Genomic DNA, 22494 nt, shown 5'->3' with positions numbered 1-22494 from the left:
ATTTAAAGGCCTCAACTGCTGATGTGAGCAGAAAGGTCATTCCAGAGGAAGGGGATGTGATAGGAAAATGTTTATGAATGATTGAATGTTACGTCTCTGTATCACTTTATTCTGCACATTTCAATAAAGACAACTTTGTAAAAAGTGTAATAAATACAAGTGATAATCCTTTACCCAGTCTTTTAACTTAAGAAGTCTCTCATGATGTACAAATGCTTTTTAAGAGAGCTCAGACTTCTTTCAAGCTGCATGTTTGAACAAACTATCATTAGTCATGATGATTAACACGTTAGCTGAATGCAAACAACAAGAATAAAGCTGATTCTGGCCCAACAAGAAAACAGTTGTTAACTTTCTCAAAGCAGGTGTGACTTACACAGAACTGGACCAAACACTTGATAAGAACACAAAGCGTTCTGATTTTGTAATGTACATTACACTACATTACATTACAGTCATTTAGCAGACGCTTTCATCCAAAGTGACTTACAATAAGTGTATTCAACATCGGTTTTCAAGAGAACTACTAGTCACCAGAAGTCACAAGTGCATCTCCTTTTTCAAACACGCATCTAAGAGCATAAACCAGAGCAAACGTACAGTTCAGAAACAAACAAATACAATAAGTGCCACAAACTAATACGAATACAATAAGTGCAGCAAACTAGTACGAATACAATAAGTGCTAAGTGGAAGGCTCAGGGTAGGCCTGACATCAGTGGGGAGTTCATTCCACCACTGTGGGGCCAGGACAGAAAACAGCCGTGATCGGGTCGATCGGCCGCAGGGACCTCTGAGCGACGGGGCAACCAATCGCCCCGAGGCAGCAGAGCAGGTGTGACTTACACAGAACTGGACCAAACACTTGATAAGAACACAAAGCGTTCTGATGGACCAGCACAGGACAAGAAGGAGAACCTATGATCTCGTCAGCAGGACAGACATTGACTTTAAGAGCTCGACTCATTAGATTCATTGAGACTGAGACTGACCCGTCAGAAGGGTAACAGCAGCACAGAGAGGGCCCAACACTGTAGAGAGCTTTAGACAGCCGAGGTCACAGATAAGAAGTTTGAAACATGACGTCAGAAGAGAGCGTTGGTGAATAAACACTTTTGCCTTCAGACGTCTTCAAATAACTGGCTGTTTGTTTACCAGCAGCCCCGCTGAGGACGTGTCCAACAGACACAGGGTCACCCATGTGTCCCATTGTACATGGAAGGTTGGACTGGTTCATATGAACACATATCAATAAACACACAATAAACACATGAGCATTGGAGCAAGGTAGCTTTGGTGATTGTTTTGGAAAGAATTCAGAGGTTGAGTTTGATGATATTTACTGAAAGGTAATCAAGATATCAATAGTTTGATAAGATATTATATACTTTAGAATATGACTCCTCACAGATAATAACTAAACAATGAGCTATAGCATCTCTGTTGTAGAAGTACCAGTAAAAGTACTGCATTCAAAAGTTTACTTCAGTTAAAGTACAAAAGTACTAACATCAAAATATACTTTAAGAACGAAAAGTAAAAGCAAACATTACACAGAAGAGCTTATTTCAGAATAAGAATTATATTATTGAATTATAATTATGAACGCATCAATATGTACATTGCTTTAATGTTGCAGTTGTTTTACTTTATATAGTGCTAAGTAGCAAAGGATCAATAAAGTCTACATCTTTATTGATTTGTTGATTATATTCATTATTATTACTCTGAATCTGTAAAGTAACTAAAGGGGTGTAGAAGGGGCCGTTTTCAACACTGTTAATGAATGATGAATATTACGTCTCTGTGTCACTTTATTCTGCACATTTCCTGCTTTTCAATAAAGACAACTTTGCATATGAAGTGTGTTTGCTTCAGACTCTATAGAAACTTCACTTTGAGTGTTTAGTGTGAGTCAACCCCCAACGACATTTGTTGGAACTTAAATCACAGCGTTTGTGTTGCATTTTATGGCTATTAAACACATGTATTACCCATGTCTGCCATTGGACATGGAAGGTTTGACTGCTCCGAAAAGACAAGATTTAAAATATTAAGACATTTAGTTTTGTCCAGATTGTTCAGCTGCAACTTTTTGTTGAGCTGGAAACGATTAAATAGAAACAAAAAAGACACATGAGCCGTGGAACAAGGAAGCTTTTGTGCTTGTTTGGCAAGAGTTTAGAGGTGGAGTTTGATGATATTAATCAAAGGTTATCAAGATACCACTCTGGTTTGACAATATGTCACTTTCTTTGGAATATGACTCATGACAGGAAAGACTTGCACAATGGGAAAGAGCATCTCTCTATATAAAGGCAGCTGACCTGCAGTGAGTACAACAGAATCCAGAGGACCAGCTGACTTCTTCCTGCCGCTCTATCACTGACTGTCAGCAGACACGTAAGTCTTCAAGAATGTCATGTTTTATGGTTGTGGAACATAAAGTTTTCTATTTCAGATCTTAATTGATTATATTCACTGTGATTAGTGTAAATGGTGGCAGTATGCATGCACATTTAAAAAGTAATTTATGTTAGATGTCATTATGGTGATCCATATTTCAGCACTGATATTGTAATTTGTAGTGATGATATTGGCGCTCACCTGAAGACGCACAGTCATGCTGCTAACTGTTTACTCATGATGTGTCTTTCTTTAATGCAGTTACCCACCATGCCCACCTACATCTCACAACTTGATGTGTCCCTCAATGATGGAGAGGAGCAAAATCTCAGAGGCAAGGGCTTCAAGCAGCTCCGAGGTAATCTGAACAAAGGAGCAGGTGGAAATGAAATCTATCTTTGGTACAAAGAGGGGTCAAAAGCAATCACTAAGCTTCAAGTTACATTCAACGATGGCATGACTGCTGGATTGATCAGTGCAGGGTACAAAAAGATCTATAAAGATCTCAATGCTGGAGCAGGAGGTAGTAGCATCTACCTTTGGTCCTACCAAGGGTCTGGAGAGTTTGATACTCCCATAGTGGACATTGATGTCACTACAGATGCAAACAATGAAGCTGCAAAGTTTGGCTTCGACTGGGAGAGACTGGCCTGTGATCTGAACCGCGAGACCGGAGGGGCCTGGATCCACATCTGGGTGAAGAGAGAGAAACAAACCTACATCTGCGACATCACTGCCACCGATTCCTACGGATCAGACGCCGACCTGTTTGGAACCGGTTACATCCGTGTGGATGAAAATACTAACAAGGGAACAGGAGGATCCAAGGTCTTCATCTGGTACCGTCAGACCACCGACCCCAAGCGTGCCCTCACTGATCTGAAAGTCTCCATCAGTGACAAGGAGTCTCGTGAATATCAGGACCAAAGATACAGTATTGTGAATGTCAACCTCAACGATGAATCCTGTGGTGACCAAGTGTACCTGTGGTACAAGAAGGAGGAATCCAGCGATCCCATTAAGACCATCGCCCTGCTTCTCAACACAGCTTTGGCTGATGACTACAGGAAGGCTGGTCTCACTGTAATCGAGAAAAATCTCAACGCAGGTGATTGTTGCCACACTCAGTACCTGTGTGTGTATCAGTGAAAGCAAAAAGCCCTCTTCATGGTAGCAGAGCTGAGAATTCCCAACACTCACTGAAGTGGAAAGAAAAGTCCAGCAATGCAGTTAAATCTTTTTGGTGATGGACTCTTTCACTTTTTTTCTCTTTTTCACTATATAACAATGTGATTATTATATTACTGTAATACTACTGGTAATATCAGAAAGTATCAATAGTATATGATTTCTACTGTTAAACCTGATGTCAATGAAATGAATCAAACTATTTCACATTGTTTTTTAACACTGTTAATGAATGATGAATATTAAGTCTCTGTGTCACTTTATTCTGCACATTTCCTGCTTTTCAATAAAGACAACTTTGCATATGAAGTGTGTTTGCTTCAGACTCTATAGAAACTTCACTTTGAGTGTTTTCATGTGTTTTCATCACCTACTCAGATTTCTGACTCTAGTCAAGTCAAAGGTGCAGCACCACAGTATATAAATACAAGTTAAAGTCCTACATTACTTATTATTGGTTATAATTAATAATGCATGACAATGTACATTGCTTTAATAATGCAGTTTTTTACTATATTTACTGCCAGGTAGCAAGGGATCAATAAAGTCTACATCGTCCATTATTTGTTGATAATATTTATTTTTAGTACTCTGAATCTGTAAAGTAACTAAATATCAAGTAAGTGTAGAAGAGTAAAAAGTACAATATTGGCCTCTGAAATGTAGTAAAGTAGTACAAGGCAAGGCAGGTTTATTTGTATAGCACATTTCAACAACAAGGTAATTCAAAGTGCTTCACATAAAACCATTAAAAGCATCAAAACATAAGGCAAAAGAAAAGGAGATTTAAAAACAATTAAGAACATTCATTGAAACACTAAAAACAGTCATTAAAACACTAAGATATGTAAGATATAGTGTAAGTGTAAGAAATAAAATACAGTAGTAAAATGCAGAAATGCAGGAAAGTGATTAATATCCTTGAATATGGTTCAATTAAAGGCAGCAAACAGAAAAGTCTTCCATCTTGATTTAAAGGAGCTGAGGGTCTCAGCAGACCTGCAGCTCTCTGGGACTTTGTTCCAGATATGTGGAGCAGAACAACTGAACGCTGCTTCTCCATGTTTAGTTCTGACTTTACAAGAAAGTAAAGTATAGGAACCTCAACATTGTACAGAAGTACTTGACTGAATGTATTTAGTTACATTTCACCACTGTGGACTCAAGCTGCTCTATTGGACAAAGTCATTATTAGTGTTTTCTGATAACAGAGACTTCACACAATGTCGGTCATCTCATGTCAATCACTTATATTTCTGCAGAGTAAGAGTAAAATTGCAAGATTACATTTTTTTTTAAAGAATATACAATTTGGCAGAGGTAGGGCAAATCCTTGCCTCTGATTGGCTCTCGGCATACATGTGATCACTTCAAGTTGTTCTTGCTTCTTATTCTTCACACTGAGCCAGTTGGCTCTTCAGAGCATTCTTTGGTGAAGTTATTCATTCATGTACAAGTTTTTCTTTCCAAGTTTGGTTGTATTGGTTTGTGAGGAGGAAGATGCATTTGTGCTTTCTATGAAATCAAATATGTAAATGTTTTATGTGTATCATGAAACATGCTTTAGAGTTCAGTATTGAGATCAATTTCTCTCCAAATTTTCCGTGTCAGACACACACACACACGCACGCACGCACGCACGCACGCACGCACACACACACACACACACACACACACACACACACACACACACACACACACACATGAACTAACATTCTTCAGTCCTCAGTGTCCCATGTTAGTGAACTGTCTTCTCCACAGGGAGCAGCTAACTACAGTACAGCTACTCTAACTGCAGTAACAACAGATTGATACTGGATATGCATTCATGCATCATCCTCTTCAACAGCACTCTCTCATAAATAACCATAAACTGATGCAACACCATGTATGTGATGTTTCCCCAGAAGCTGAAGCAGACTCGGTCACACTGAAGCTGCATTCTCCAGGACAATAAAGAAGTTCCTCCAGCACTTGAACTGAGATCATGAGCTAAATGATTGCTGTATGTTTTATTTATTTATATATCTGTTGTTTATTGGTTGAATAAATAGCTCTGGATAGATGACTATTTATTGTGCGATAGTCTAAATAGCATAATATTAAAGGTGCAAGATAAGGGATTGGCAGCAGATCGATTGCCTCTCAACAGATCTCAACATGGCGACGGCAAGTCTGCATGAACATGGACTAAAGGTGTTGGGAGTTGTAGGAAATTTGGGTTTAGAAGTGTTTTAAGAAATCATAATTATAAGTGTTTTGGAATACATAATTAGAAGATTCATAATTGAAGAAGTGATTTGTAGTTAGAAGTGTATCTTAGTAGAATTTGTAGCACCTTTATATTTGCTTGTGAAACTTGTGAAGGTTTTTGCCAAAAGTTGCAAATCCTAATCTTTATATAGAATGTTTACCATAGAAGTGTTAAGCCATAAAAGACAGTCATTGAATGTATTAAACTGTGAAGAATAGCCAAGGGAAAGTCAGACTTCTAGACAGACATTTGCAGGTTGTACCCGCGCGAGGGTTTTCGGAAGCCTGACGCCAGGAGGAGGCAACCGAAATTAGCCAATAGGAATTAAGATGGACAAAAGGGAGGGGATTTCAAACTGTAAGAGGAAGTGCTGGAAAGGAATTCACTCTCTTTCTTCTCGGCTCTCAGCCCGGAAACATCTGTGTTTCCGGGCTGAGTCGCGCGGATCATATTATTATCTATTTTGTTAGTAGTGTACTTCATTCTGTAATTGTATTAGCTTCAGTAGGATTAAATACTTTTAATTGTAGACCAGTTTATGGTAGATTTATTAAGAAGCAACTCTACTGTAAAACAACAGTGGAGCGTGCTCTCCGGCCTTCTCTTGGTGGGGAAGATTTCAGCCCCCACAGAGTAGAACCTCTCGGAACTGTGGAAGACCGCACGTCTCTCGCTGCTGCGTGCCAAAAAGTCAGCTGGATCCGGTTTATAATCAAAAATGTATTTAATAATTACAGAGGCTAAACAGTTACAACCTGAATTACACTATTGATAGAAAACAAACATATAAATTCCATGAAATGTGAGATCCAATCCGAGCCACCCAGGAGACTGGTATGCCTCCTGGGTGGCCAGCAGAAGATCTGAAACCCGCCAGAGCTTTAGACCCTTTTGTCCCCTCAAAGTTACATCTCTCAGCTCATCGATCAGCTCATTGATTGGCTGAAGTCCAACAAGCCCCTCCTTGGCTCTTGACCTGTTGAGACCTCTTAGGCCATGTCCATACTACTCTGTTTACATTTGGAAACACATGTTTTGCTACGTTTACACTGAGCGGCCACACTACGCCGGAGTTTTGGAGCACCCGAAACGGAGGAGTTTGAAAACACCCCCGAGATTGGAGGTGTTTGAAAACTCCGGGGTTGCGTTTGAGTGTGGACGGTCGGAAACTGATGTGTTTAGAAAAAATGACATTTTCATGCTCGTATTTATCCCTCTTCTCTTGCCGTAGTTAGTGCCTCGTTGTTTTTAGATTCTAATGAGAAGACACGCTGCACTAACGTTTTACTTCTTCCGTTTGGTAGCCTTGAGAGACCTTAGTCTGTAAGTATGTATTTATGAAGCATGAAAAGATGTACGGAGATATATTCTATTCGCTCTTTTAGTATAGCATTTGTGTTGTATTAAATGCTAATCGCGGTTCGCATTTCTCCATTGGCGGTAATGTTAAAATTAGCTTAGAAGCTAGCTAGTCGGACATGTTACATGATGGCTAAGCAAGAGCAGAATAGAGTGAGAGACGTGTGTTGACCACATTTATGGACCCATAATCTAGTAAACGTTTACGTGTAAGTGTTGATTTTAAAGTAAGTTTGATGTGAGAGAGAGAGATGGAGAGAGAGAGAGAGAGAGAGAGAGAGAGAGAGAGAGAGAGAGAGAGAGAGACCCGCAGCGCTGTAACTAAGTCTGAAAAATAAAACTTCTAAAACGTTCCACGAACTGTGTCTGTTTGAGTTTATAGAGGGAGATTTTAGAGGAAGATCTTAAGTATCAAATACAACCTTTCATTATTAAAGACTACTTTATTACTCTGTCGTATTTTTTTTAACTAAGCAACCAATCCACTTCCTGTTTACACCATCACGCGCATGCCCAGTGTACGTTAATGGTCACGTGCTGTCCGTCTTCGAAGGTTGCCGTGTGGATGCAGATCAACTCGAGAATGATGCTGAAACTCCCGTGTGGACGGAGATCGTTTCTATTTGACAAATCTGCTTCCAAATAGAAACGGAGTAGTATGGATGTAGCATAACACCTCACGAAGCTACTTCCCAACCCCCCTTGGCTCTTGGGCTATTGTTCTTCTCCAACACCTCAAGCAGACACTTTCGCCCAACCCCCGCTCCAGCATATTCCTCAAACCTGATCACACAGACACTCAAACACATTTATTGGTCTAAACTTCCATAAGTAAACACATTGTAACATATAATATCCATAATTAGGAGCTTCAAAACTTAAATTCCTCACAAAGCATGCAGGGCGGCCCGGCTATGTCCACAAAACAAGGAGAAGCCCGGATACCAACACACATACAGAGGGAGAGCGACTTCATTCTCAATAGTTGTTTACTGCTCTATTAATGTTCAGAATATCATAAAGAGAACCTTTAAAGCAGTGGTTCTCAAACTGTGGGCCGCGCCCCACTAGAGGGGCGCGGCGGTATTGCAGGTGGGGCGCAGGGGGAAATGCAGAATTTTTTTATTTCAAGAACTTTATTCTTACCTGCAAACTTGTCGCTTTTCGGCGAAATTCTCTGTTTTGAATCAAAATATATCATCCACGTGAATCGTGTAGATCCGTAGAGGGTTTTTTTTTTGGGGGGGGGGGTCAACTGGCCAGCCAGCGTTTCTCAAATTGGAGTGAGACGAGGAGAAAAGGTGATGTCGTGATCTTCACAATAAAACATCTCTGATGTGACGTGTCGAGTCTTGGCCAATCAGCGTTAAGATGTCTACACCGTCTTTCCCTCCGTTACAGTTTAAGTTACGTTATGTCCCGTTACCGTTCATACTTGCTGGGTTAAGTTAACGTCCACTGCATGCGGAACTTCGTGGACTGTTAACGTTCGTCATTATCACGATTTAGGAGGAAAAAACGTAACGTGATGAAACATGAAGCCCCCCGTGTTCCGGTTCAGTTCACGCGGTCACTCGTTAACGTTAAACCAGAACACCGGCGGATCTGGTTGCAGGTTGTTTGTTTTAACTCAAAGTAGAATGAAAGGCCCAGATACTGATGAGATGATGAGGTCAAAGAGCTCCAGGGAGAGGAGTCTGTTTGTGTAGCGCAGCTTGACGCAGGGCTGAGCTGTGAGTGGAGCTGGGCCTGGATAAAGGTGGAGGTGGGCCTGGATAAAGGTGGAGCTGGGCCTGGATAAAGGTGGAGGTGGGCCTGGATAAAGGTGGAGGTGGGCCTGGATAAAGGTGGAGCTGGGCCTGGATAAAGGTGGAGGTGGGCCTGGATAAAGGTGGAGCTGGGCCTGGATAAAGGTGGAGCTGGGCCTGGATAAAGGTGGAGGTCTAAACAGACGTGAGTACAGCTTCCTGCTGTCACAGTGTTTTAAATACATTGATAAGGCAGGTATGCTAAATGCAGCCTCTGCTCCAAGGAGATAAAGTACAGCAACAAGGGCTCACATGTCCTCTCATCACACTGTACACACTGTTCACTGTGATGACCACAGCCAGTGTACTAACAGTCCCAACAGTCCCACGTGCTGTTAAATCACAGCTATTTTACTTTTAGAATGCTACATTTTAAAGCTCATATTTAAAATAAAATGCTCCAGATATGTGTGACACATATCTGGAGCATTTTGTTTTGTTTTGCACAGATTGCACGTTATTGTTGTTTTGAAAAGATATGCAGTGTAAAACTCAGTAAAACTCTTTATTGCCAAATATTTGAACTTGTTTTGTTTAGTTTTTCACAGGTTGCACTTTATTGTTATTATCTTAGAAAGATATTCAGTGCAAAACAGGTTAATTGCAGCCACAATAAGCTATTTTTTGTGGGCGGTGGGGCATGAACATTTTTCTTCCTCCAAAGTGGGGCGTGACAGAAAAAGTTTGAGAACCACTGCCATAGGCCCTATATATATATTCTAAACATTTTTTGTAATTATTGATGTTTTGAGGGATATTTCAACAAGTGTAATCCTTTTATACAGGCGACAAGCGCTTTCAAGGGCGGCCATCCTCTAGGCATCCAACTTGAGGAAGATGATGGGCATCTCATTCTGAAGTATATGGTAAGTCAATGTAACCAGCCACATGTACTGTTTTGTATTACAGAAAATGTTTTAAGATCCTAATATCACTAATAGTTATAACAAGTCATTGCGACAGCCCAAAAAACTCAGTTCACACCTGTTGAATAGGTATAGAACATGTCTGTGATTTTGAGAAAGGAAAACAATGCTGAACTTTTTTGCTTTAACTTGTCATTGTGAAGTAAATGTTGATTGCTCAGTGTAAGGGCTATAGAAAAATGACACCACGTTCCTTTTGTCTTCCCCAGCATCGTCTGCTGTTCAAGTTCAAATGTGTCAGAAATAAAGTGATGGGATTTACTAGGTTACATGTGTCACACATCAGTCATGTGAATTAGTAGAGAGTGGGAACCTCCACACCATAGAGGGATGTACAGACTACTAGCAGTGTTTTAAATAATGAAGCACATTGTATTCATATGTGAATAAGGTCTATTAATTCCTAATAGGCAGGGAGAGATCTTCCAACTGTATATTAATGTGTTCCATTGATTCTCTCATATACAGCAGGCCTTGGCTGGCAGCACAGTGATGGTTTCAAAGAGGGCCTTCCTGCGGCTTAATCGATCATGACCCTTTTTTTCCAGGAGCTGGCTGCTCTGGTGTTCACAAAGGAGGTCCTTGCACTGTCCACCCTGACTGGGAAGTCTGGGAAAGTGGGACCTCCTAAAAGACAACTGGACGTTGCCAAAGTGCAGGCCATAACAGGTAGGTAATTGTCTTGACTCGTATGTAGACAATTTAAAGCTTCTGTGATTTATAAAGCAGCAGGATCACATGTTCAACACACCACCCGTGATGAAATATATGTTTGACCTGCACTGGTAGGAATATTGGCATATCATATTGATATAGTTCCTCAATATTAATCCTGATTTACTGTTCAAAAAATAATATTGGTTCAACAGGATTTCCTGTGTGGTCAAAATAGAAGAAACTGTTGTATGAATATGCTGTGTGACATCATTTCTCGTCTCTTCTCTTAACAGATGCTGTTATTCAAGAGTTTCCGCAGACGAGAGCCTCGGACGTGCGAGCAGCCATCAGACGGAAGTCTAACAACGAGCAGTTCCATATTAACTTAAATCAGAATTTTTTTGCTCTCTCTTAAGTATATTTTTGTTATATTTCTCGAAAATGCACTACATTACATATATTTGAAAGTGTGTTTAAAGATTTAATTTGCAAATTGTTAGACGTACAATGTTAGTATATTTTATATATTTGCAAATAGTAAAATTATTGGCAATGTATTTGCAATGTACTATTATATATATATATAATATATTAAGAATATATTTGAAATTCAATAAATGTTTTTGAACTTTTTATTATTGTTTAATCTTATTGTTCAAAACAAGATCAATTACATCAGATATTGTTAATATTTGTGGTTACACTTATCACAATGTGTTTTCTGTGCATGCATTACACTAGCAAACTTAGTTTTTCCTTTACTACTTTATTGACTTGAAAGCGAAATAAGTACCACATAAAATTCCAAACTTTTTATTTAAAGGAGACGCGTCATACTGCCTGTATAGAATCACAAGCACCTGCTGCCTGGAAGGGGATCTGATCATTTAAATCACTATGAAGGCCAACACAGTGTACTCAGGCAAAATGTGACCTTTGACCTTCGTGATAATAGAGCAAATGAATCCAATTTACAACGAAAGAGGAAACTAATATTGTATCTCACTAGAAACATTCCTTTTTCCTACAAAATTACATTCCAATATCATTAAACTGCAATTTCAATTACATTTCGAGGGACATGTTTTTTCTCTCATATCGCGGTCGCAGTTTTCAACAGTTTTCAACAGCCCTCCTCCCACAGCAGTCTTCTGCAGACCAGTGTTATTGGATGGGAACTTAATTTTACGAGACAGTGTCATGCTGGTGTGGCCAACATGCTAAATAGCTGGTAGTCTGTTGCATTAGTTCCCAACTCAATTCATCCTGACGGTCTGCATCCGCCTACAGCTCCAGAGATCAATCTGAGGGGTCACGAGACCGGTAACATGGCAGCAAAGAAGAAAAGAGAACCAATTAATCTGGTTTTTGCTCTTGTCTTTTGAGATTAGGGAAAACAAATGAAAACATTCTAGAGTCAAACTCTCTGTAACTCAATGGCATTAAAACTGAAGTCATTTTATTTGGACTACAGCATTTAACCCACATATGGGTCCAACCTGAAAGCTCTTCTTAACAAGAAGAAAGCAGCTTTCAGGTCTGGGGACAGGGACGAGCTCAGGAGAGTCCAGCGCGACCTGAAGTTGATGATCAGAGAGTGCAAGGACACCTACAGGAGGAAGCTGGAGGCCAAACTCCAGCAGAACAACGGGAAGGAGGTGTGGACGGGGATGAAGCAGATTACCGGCTTCAAGGTTGGAGGCAGACAACCAGGGGGCTCCCTGGAGAGGGCCAACGAGCTAAACTCTTTCTTCAATTTAGGTTTAGCTCAGAGCCCTCATCTATGTCCTCCACACACCACACCTCCCAAACACCACCACCTCCCCCTCTGTCCCCCCTGGTGAGCTGCATGGACACAGAGCCCTCAACATCAAAGGGCTCTTCCACCCTCCCCGCCCTCTCTGTGACGACTGGCCAGGTTAGGAGACAGCTGGAGAGACTCCACCAAGGCAAGGCTGCTGGACCTGATGGCATCAGCCCCAGGGTCCTGAAGACCTGCGCCAGCCAGCTGTCTGTTGTCCTGCAACACCTCTTCAACCTGAGCCTGAAGCAGGAGGAAGTCCCGGTGCTGTGGAAGACGTCGTGCCTGGTTCCTGTACCAAAGAAGACGACACCATCTGGCCTCAATAACTACCGACCAGTTGCCCTCACATCTCATGTGATGAAGGTGCTGGAGAGGCTGGTCTTGGCCCACCTCCGACCGCAGGTGAAATCCTCACTGGACCCTCTGCAATTTGCATACCAGCCTCATGTGGGAGTGGACGACGCCATCATCTACCTGCTGCAACGAGCTCAGTCGCACCTGGATGGATCCGGTGGCTCTGTGAGAATCACTTTCTTTGATTTCTCCAGTGTATTCAACACCATCCAACCAGTGCTGCTGAGTGATAAGCTCCGTGTGGTGGGGGTTAACGCGTCCACCGTCTCCTGGATCACTGACTACCTCACAGGCAGACCACAGTTTGTCCGACTAGGCCGTGTGCTGTCTGATACGGTGGTCAGTGATACTGGAGCCCCACAGGGAACTGTCCTGTCTCCCTTCCTGCTCACCTTGTACACCACTGACTTCCAGTACAACTCAGGGTCATGCCATCTGCAGAAGTTCTCTGATGACTCTGCAGTGGTCGGGTGTATAAGGAACAGACGGGAGGAGGAGTACAGGGCAGTAGTGGATGATTTTGTGGAGTGGGCCGGTAGAAATCACCTGCGTCTGAACGTGGCCAAGACCAGAGAGATGGTGGTCGACTTCAGGAGGAAGACGACGGCTCCACAACCGCTGAGAGTTCTGGGAGAGGATGTGGACATGGTGGAGGAGTACAAGTTCCTGGGTTTCTCCATCGACAGCAGACTGAACTGGCAGACCAACATCAACGCTGTGTACAAGAAGGGGATGAGTCGACTCTTCTTCTTGAGGAAACTTCGATCCTTCAACGTGTGCAGCAAGATGCTGGAGATGTTCTACCAGTCTGTTGTGGCCAGTGCACTGTACTTCTGTAGTCTGCTGGGGGAGCAGCATTGGAGCCGGAGACACCAACAGACTTAACAAACTTGTTAAGAAGGCCGGCTCCATCATTGGCTGCAAACAAGACTATCTGGAAGAGGTGGTGGAGAGGAGGACACTGAAGAACTTATTATCCATATTGGATAACGCGGACCACCCTCTCCACCACCTACTGCAGGGACAGCGGAGCACTTTCTCCAACAGACTGATCCAGTTCCGCTGTCACAAGGACCGATACAGGAGAACATTCCTGCCCTCTGCAATAACACTTTACAATAAATCACCTCTGGCCAGATCATCCTCCACATAACTACACACTGCTTCACTGTTGTTTGCTGGGGTTGATTTTTGCACTACTGTTATTCACCTAGTTAGTTCATTTAACACTATTCTATTTCATTGTATATATTGTGCATTTTTTAATACTTAAAAAAAATATTTTTGGTTACTCTGTTACTTTGCTTCTTGGTGTGTCTTGCTGCTATGTTGAGTTCTTAAATGACACAAATATAACATGTAAATACATGATGTATACAACTAATGCAAATTAACCATAAACATCAAATATCAGATGAAATAATCAGCATTAAATACATCTGTATCAATAACCTAAAGGCACAGGTAAATATGACTAAATCTATGGTTTAAATACACTTATACTGTCATCTACTGGTAAAAATGGCAAACACTTTGACTTTGCATCTACTTCACGTTCACTAAATCAACAGCACAATACGGTGGAAAAATAAATATCAGTGCTCTGTGAACACGAAAATGACTTTGATTAAACTATATCACGAACTGTATTGCATCAAACAATGCACCGATTAATCGAAAACTTAATTATTGCTGTGTACATAGATAAATGAATATTAAACAGCATGTAGTCAACTACTGATGCTAACGCACTCCCATCGGCCCAGATTAATTAATTAATTAATGTATTAATTTCTTGCATACGGTCATTATATCGTCTTCACTTTTATTTTGAAATATTCTTCTTTCCGGGTTACCTGTTGTGCTCTGCGTCTCGTTTTAAAGGAAAAAACAAAAAAGGGATTTGCAAAAACGAAATACGGCTCGTCATTTGACTTTGGTTTTTCCGTTTTTGGTTTGAAACGAAAAACAAGAATACCATGGTGTTTCCGTATTTTCGTCTGAACGGTAAAACAGATGACTAAAACGTACACGGACCGTTCTCCCACACAACTTCCCTTCTCCGATCTCTACACTGGCTCCCTGTAAAAGCTTGCATCCAGTTTAAGACCCTGGTGCTAGCCTACAGGAAAGTGAAAGGACTACTATAGCAACTATAACAAACACGCCTACAAATGTTCCCTTTTAGTGTCTGTTCAGTTCTGTGTAAGGTTATCGTTATTGTGAACGTACTGAAACCCTGGCACCATGTAACATAGAATTCCACTTTTCTTCCTGCACTGGCTTCAAAACTGAAGACACAAGAAATAAGCTTTTGGTTTGTTGTATAGAAACAAAGCATTAGCTTTAATATTGTGTTCTCGACCGCGTCGGGTAGACACAAGACATCAGTTTTAAATTGTCTTAAGTTTAAAAATGTTATGTTCTACAATAAATAACACGATTGATTACATGTGACTTGTTTGTATGGAATTAAAGACCATCTGGTGTGCACACAGAGGATTACTCAAATAGGCCCTTACATGTGGATAGTTAGAAAAGTTTAGTTTTCTGTATGATGTTTTTGGGTTAAATGCACCATGATTGTAAGTAATAGTAAAGTGAATTAGTAAAGTAATTTAACAACATTGTTGGACTGTGCCTCTTCATATCTGTCTGATATCAGTTGCTTACTCTTTGATTTAATCAGCAAGTTCAATATTAAAACCCATAAACCATTGTTACTTTGTGATATTATTGAGGGACTGTAGTATAATGAATCATCATTTTAATATAATGAATATAATCATTTTTACATTACCATTGTTATGCCGATCACACCCAGCTGGTCTTGTCATAGCCCCCCGGTGACACTCAAGTGGAGGCACGCACCGCTGCGTGCTTGGCTGACATCTCGAAATGGATGACGACACACCACCTCAAGCTCAACCTGGACAAAACCGAGCTACTGTGCCTCCCGGGGAAGGGTTGCCCACACCGAGACCTGTCCATCACCATTGATGATACCGTGGTGACGCCAACTCGGACTGCGAGGAACCTGGGTGTGACCCTGGATGACCAACTGTCGTTCTCAGCAAACATTGCATCGGTTACACGCTCCTGCAGATTCCTGCTCGACAACATCAGGAGGATTCGCCCCTTCCTCACTGACGAGACGGCACAGGTGCTCATCCAGGCTCTGGTCATCTCCCGCCTGGACTACTGCAACTCACTACTTGCCGGAGGCCCGGCGTCGGCCATCAGACCTCTGGAGCTTGTCCAGAAAGCTGCAGCTCGCCTGGTGTTCAATCGCCCCAAGTTCTCCCACACAACTTCCCTTCTCCGATCTCTACACTGGCTCCACGTAAGAGCTCGCATCCAGTTTAAGACCCTGGTGCTAGCCTACAGGAAAGTGAAAGGAACAGCTCCTTCCTATCTCCAGGTCATGGTCAAGCCCTACACCCCCGCCCGACCACTTCGCTCTGCTGCCTCGGGGCGATTGGTTGCCCCGTCGCTCAGAGGTCCCTGCGGCCGATCGACCCGGTCACGGCTGTTTTCTGTCCTGGCCCCACAGTGGTGGAATGAACTCCCCACTGATGTCAGGCCTACCCTGAGCCTTCCACTTAGCACTTATTGTATTCGTACTAGTTGCACTTATTGTATTCGTACTAGTTTGTGGCACTTATTGTATTTGTTTGTTTCTGAACTGTACGTTTGCTCTGGTTTATGCTCTTAGATGCGTGTTTGAAAAAGGAGATGCACTTGTGACTTCTGGTGACTAGTAGTTCTCTTGAAAACCGATGTTGAATACACTTATTGTAAGTCACTTTGGATAAAAGCGTCTGCTAAATGACTGTAATGTAATGTAGTGTAATGTACATTACAAAATCAGAACGCTTTGTGTTCTTATCAAGTGTTTGGTCCAGTTCTGTGTAAGTCACACCTGCTTTGAGAAAGTTAACAACTGTTTTCTTGTTGGGCCAGAATCAGCTTTATTCTTGTTGTTTGCATTCAGCTAACGTGTTAATCATCATGACTAATGATAGTTTGTTCAAACATGCAGCTTGAAAGAAGTCTGAGCTCTCTTAAAAAGCATTTGTACATCATGAGGAACTTCTTAAGTTAAAGGACTGGGTAAAGGATTATCACTTGTATTTATTACACTTTTTACAAAGTTGTCTTTATTGAAATGTGCAGAATAAAGTGATACAGAGACGTAACATTCAATCATTCATAAACATTTTCCTATCACATCCCCTTCCTCTGGAATGACCTTTCTGCTCACATCAGCAGTTGAGGCCTTTAAATCCTAATTTGAAACTCATCTTTTGGTCCTAACCTTCAGTTATTAGCTTTTTCTTTGATTACTTCAGGCCTCTTATCTGTTGCCAGTAACGCAATTATTGCCTGTCTGAGGATTCCAAAGAATCTTTCATTGTACCTGTTGCCATTAACCTTTCAGCAGCTCAGTCATTGTGCAATCGTTACCTGTAGGAGTCATATTCCAAAGAATTGTTATTTTTCTAAATACTGTGTCACAACAGATAAAAGACACCTTGGTTACCTTTAACTAAGCTGTGTGCCGCTCTCTCTCTCTTCTCCCATAAGGAATTCTCAAGTTAATGTTGGTTTTACAAGTAATAAAAGTAAAGCATTTTTTCTTTAATTTTTCACATAAGTCTAGAATGTCCCTTTATCAGTTTATTAAATGATGTCCTACAAGCACATGTCTCTGGTCTCCTAGTTTGCCCTCCTCGTCCCCTCTCTTCACTCAGGCTTAATGGTGCTGGGCTATCTTCAAGCCTTGTGTTTGGCAGGAGTTTGAGGAAGACGCGTCTATCATGAAAAGAAGCAGAACATGAACACACACACACACACATCACACACACACACACACACACGAACACACATTTCTTTGGGTGAAATGCACCCTTATTGTGACTCTGCAGACACATTTTAACATTTGGTTTGCAGTTATTATAACATCTGTAACATCTAATACAGCTGTGTTCTGTTTGAACTCACTCAAAACCAAACTAGATGAGAAATGAGAAGCTGCCAGGGTACAAAGATAAACTACCAAAGACACACCAGAAAAATGAGAGTTAAATATTTATCCTGAACATGAGAATGCTGGATTCACCCCACGTCAACAATCTAATTTATTTACAATAAATAGAGATGAAACTGAAATGGTGTACAGCCTAGCTGTGTAACCGATACCCCCTCCTAGTGCGAGAGAAGCGCTGGAAGACGGCGTGTTCAGTAACCTCTGACCTAGGTAACGAACGCACCCCCAAGATCTACACGCGAGACCGTCTTAGCCTGCTTAGTGAGGCGAAAGCCAGGATAACTTAATAACACTAGCCACCGCCGTATCACTGATTTCAGGCTAAAAACGTCGGCCTCCCCGACAGCCGGATATCAACGGATTTAGGTGTGTGTGTGCAATAGGTGTGGGAGGCCTGGAAGTACCCCAGGGTAGACCCGCTCTAAAGGGCCACTGGAGGAGGAACCCTGTGTGGTTGGGAAACTCACTTGGTTCTTCAGGGCAGCTTAAGGACCCTGGCCCTAACACCCCCAATTTAGATGCCAATCTGACCGCTATTGCTTCCTAATACACAACAGCTAATGTCTAATTATTATCATCACACTGCAACATCACATAAAATACGTTTGCAGAGCTTCAAAGTCAATCTGAGCCAACCAAGTTAGTAAATCACAACAATAATGAACAACACCATCTTAACCTTAGCTTGTAACAGGAATGTCATTCAAAATGTCATGTCATGTCATAACTATGATAGAAAGTCATAATTATGAGATAGAAAGTCAAACTGATGAGATACTTAAACACACAGTCACAGAAGCAGCTCTTTGGCTGGTTACTGTACACTTGGAATGGAAATGTATTGTGAGTACATTGAAGACTACTTTAAACGTGGCTTTACAACACATGAAATACTTCACGTGGGATTGTGCAAACGCACCCTTGAAAGGATTTTAAGCATTGAACAAAGTTATTGTAATAACTTGTGTTTGATATTTGTCTTTGCTATTTTCTTTAATAGTTTGATCTTTGATAGAGTAATGTGGGTTTATTAACCCTAAATTAAAAGGATTTAAGTTATAATAACAGAAATGTGCTTAAATATAGTTTTACATTTATATAACTGCATGTACAATATTTTTACACTTGAATAAACAATAATCAAATGCAGAGACAGTTATTTAACAATATGTTAGGAGTAGTTACAGTTATACAGTCTTACATTTACAACCGGCCCTTTGAGGGAAACCATGATGCTGATGTGGCCCAGAGTGAAGATGAGTTTGAGACCCCTGGTCTAGAGCATGAACCCTCCAGAAGTCATCAAAAAAGCCTCCATCCTTTGTTGTCTCCTCTTATACGCTTCTCCTTGGCGCTTCCTGCAACCTCCAGGTCCATATCGGGTAGAGAACAGATCACTCTCAAGTCATAGTGTGGATTACAACACCATCTGGTGTGCACACAGAGGATTACTCAAATAGTCCCTTACATGTGGAGATGTGGTTTGAAAGGTTTATTCTGTATGATAACTTTCAGGTGAAATGCACCTTTATTGTAGTGATTTACAATCCATGATCTCTCTGAAGCGTAATAGAAAATAGTGGAGCAGGGAGGAAGTTCTGCTGCTGGTGGATGAGCTACATCAGAGAAATCATATAATATTTAAATATATAGTAGACCAGGGGTATTTCATTAGAATTCAACGAGGTACTTTTAGAGAGAATTTCCTCATGCAAAGGTCCAGAACATCACAATAATGTTTAATGGATCACCGTGTGTCTCACTTTACATGCATTTCCGGAACTCCCGTATAACCCCCAGTATATGTGCAAGCCAGGGGCGTTTCTAGGATTCAAAGAAAGGGGGGGCTAAGCCCCAAGGAGAGTGGCATGTTTGCGCGCACAGTTTTGCTTGCATTCAGTATATGATAACACAGGAGACAGAATTTCAGGGTCATAGTGAAATTTGACAACACAAATATGAACTTTTCTCAAATAAAGAGAGAGAAATAATTTTCCTGCTTGTAAAGGAAAGACGGATAAACTAGCTTTCATATCCGCGTCACTCCCAAATCCTAATTCTTAAAAGGGCCGCACACAATGGATGGAGAATGGACCTGACAGTGTCAACTTTACATCGTTAGGTATGATGATAGGCTGTTGGATTGTAATTTGAAGGGGGAGAGAACATACAAACCAGAACGCACGCACAGATGTAGCATGTTAGAGTTATAAATAACTTGTCCATGTGAGAAACAATAGTTTAATTTAATGACATCACCAAAACAATATATATATTTTTATTTTTTATTTTTTTAAAGCCAATAATGCCAAATTATTTGGGGAGACTGAAGAACATTTTAGGGGGGCTTCAAAAATTAAGTTCCCCCAAAACTAAAATGCATTCTCAATTACCTTTGACCAAAAACGTATTTTCTCCCAGATTATGTTTGTGTTTGACTTATTACATTGACTTATTACAAATACGTTTGTTGGAGCTATTTATTTGATATTGTATTTTGTTATTTCATTTATAAGTAGTATTGTTTAATTATTGTAGATGTTTTATATATTAAGATAATTTTTCTCTTTAATAGTAATTTGTTTAGTTATATTGTTTTTTGGGTAATTACTGTGGGCACCTGTTGCTATATATATGAGTAGAAGGATAGGACCAGCATGCACCGGGGTGGGCGTATAGTTTTTACCAGCATATCACATCACAGGAGAGACAGCACGACAGGAGTTTTTGTTAGTTCGTTTGTTTGTTCGTTTATTTGCTTTATTCAATAAACACAAAAATCGGAATCCTGCATGGACAATCCACTCTCTTCTGGCTGCGTAAAAATACCGACCACGGTGCATCAGTGGCGTTTGAGTATTGTTTGTTTAAGTTGGATGAAGTCGACAAATGGCCACTACAACGTTTCTAATCAACATTTTAACACTTTAACCTTTTTTTCCCTCTCCACCACCGCCTCTCCTTCTCCCTATTACGCGGTCAGAATACTACCAAAACACCCCGCCTGTCTCCAGCAGAAACGCGCTCATCCAGGCCGAGCAACGATACATTACGCGGCTACAATACCTCCACAAAGGCCCGCGTGTAAAATCCGGGAGTAACCGTGACTCTCTTAAGGGTTAGGTTTGGGTGGGGACGTGGCTTCTTAGTGGAAGTTATGGTTAGGGTTAGATGGATACAAATAAATAAAATATACCTCCATAACACCCCGCCACTCTCGGCTCATACCTCCCCAGCAATGAGGCACATCACCCGGCCACAATACCTCCAGAATGTCCCCCGGGTGAAATCCGGGACTTGGTTTTATGGTTCCGAGTGGCGGGCGCTCACCCGTCGGCGCCGGACGCGAGGTCTCCAGCCGCCCCCGCCCTGAGGCACCCCATCGTCAGTGTCTGTCAGCCCTCGGAACAGGCCACGGGGCAACAACTTGTGGGTGGCGGGGGTAGAGGCGAGGCAGATCACAGAAAAATAATAAAGACTAGAGTATGGCAAAGATATGTTGATGAGAAACGTATTTGTAATAAGTCAAACACAAACGTAATCAGGGAGAAAATACGTTTATGGTCAAACATAATTGAGAATGCATTTTAGTTTTGGGGGAACGTAATTTTTAGGAGACAGGACTGCACCATTAGACCACCATTACATTTTTCCTCTCGCGCACACCCTAGAGGCAGCTCGCGCACCCCCAGGGGTGCCCGTTTACAGCCAGGTACTTCATCTCGGGCACATCCACCAGTTTAAGTGAGTTACAGGGCAGAGGAGCTGCAACGTGACCTGCGGGCATGAGGTCAAGTTCAGAGCATTCACTCAACTTTTTCTTTATAACTCAGAGCGTTGAGAGATGTAACACTTGAGTAAGTCCTTCTTATTTATTACCTGCTTTCCAGTCTCCGGGCATGGTCATGGTGCATCCAGCAGTACACTCTGTGTTCCATAACCTTCATAGAACTGAGACAAAGAAAAAACATGATTATTAGTATTATCATGACTACTACTGCTGCTACAAACAGGATTATGCAACGTAGAACCTATTGGGGACAGAGAAGGAGCATTTCTACTTTTTTGTTTAAATTACCTGTTGCACTGCAGATTTTCAGGACAGGTGATAGAAAGACACATAGATATCAAGATAACATTTGAAACAAGGGCCTGTGTGTGTGTGTGTGTGTGTGTGTGTGTGTGTGTGTGTGTTACCTGACAGCCTATTGCAGCTCTGAGCAAGGTGAGGACAGTAGGAGGGATGGGAGCAGCTCCTCTCAGCATGAGACGCACGTGACCTCCGAGGCTGGCCTGTAGAGGGCAGCACACTGCGTTAATGCTTGACAGCTCTATCAGTCACATCCACAACACATTCATGTAAATCTTAAAATGCCACATAATGTTTATGCCGTTACAGCTGTCTGAGGCTGATAACAATGCTGTACACATTTGACTGTGTGCTCTTAGGAGATTAATCAATGCCTTATATGATAAGCTAAGATAATACATTTGCAATGTTGCAGCAGAAAAAGGGATTGTGCAATAACAAGAAGCATTAGTAAACTAAAGCAAGATATAATAAATGAGTGAAACTGTAACAATCTAAATGTAATCAGTATACAGATTAAACAGTTGAATTCACATTATTCCACATATGAATTATTATATAAGATACTAGGTAAATCTTAAAAGTAGGAATGATAAAT

Source organism: Anarhichas minor, unplaced genomic scaffold (genome assembly GCF_050575085.1).
Source record: "Anarhichas minor isolate MPS153535 unplaced genomic scaffold, ASM5057508v1 ptg000136l, whole genome shotgun sequence".
Lineage (NCBI taxonomy): Eukaryota > Metazoa > Chordata > Actinopteri > Perciformes > Anarhichadidae > Anarhichas > Anarhichas minor.
Note: the sequence above shows the minus strand (reverse complement) of the source record.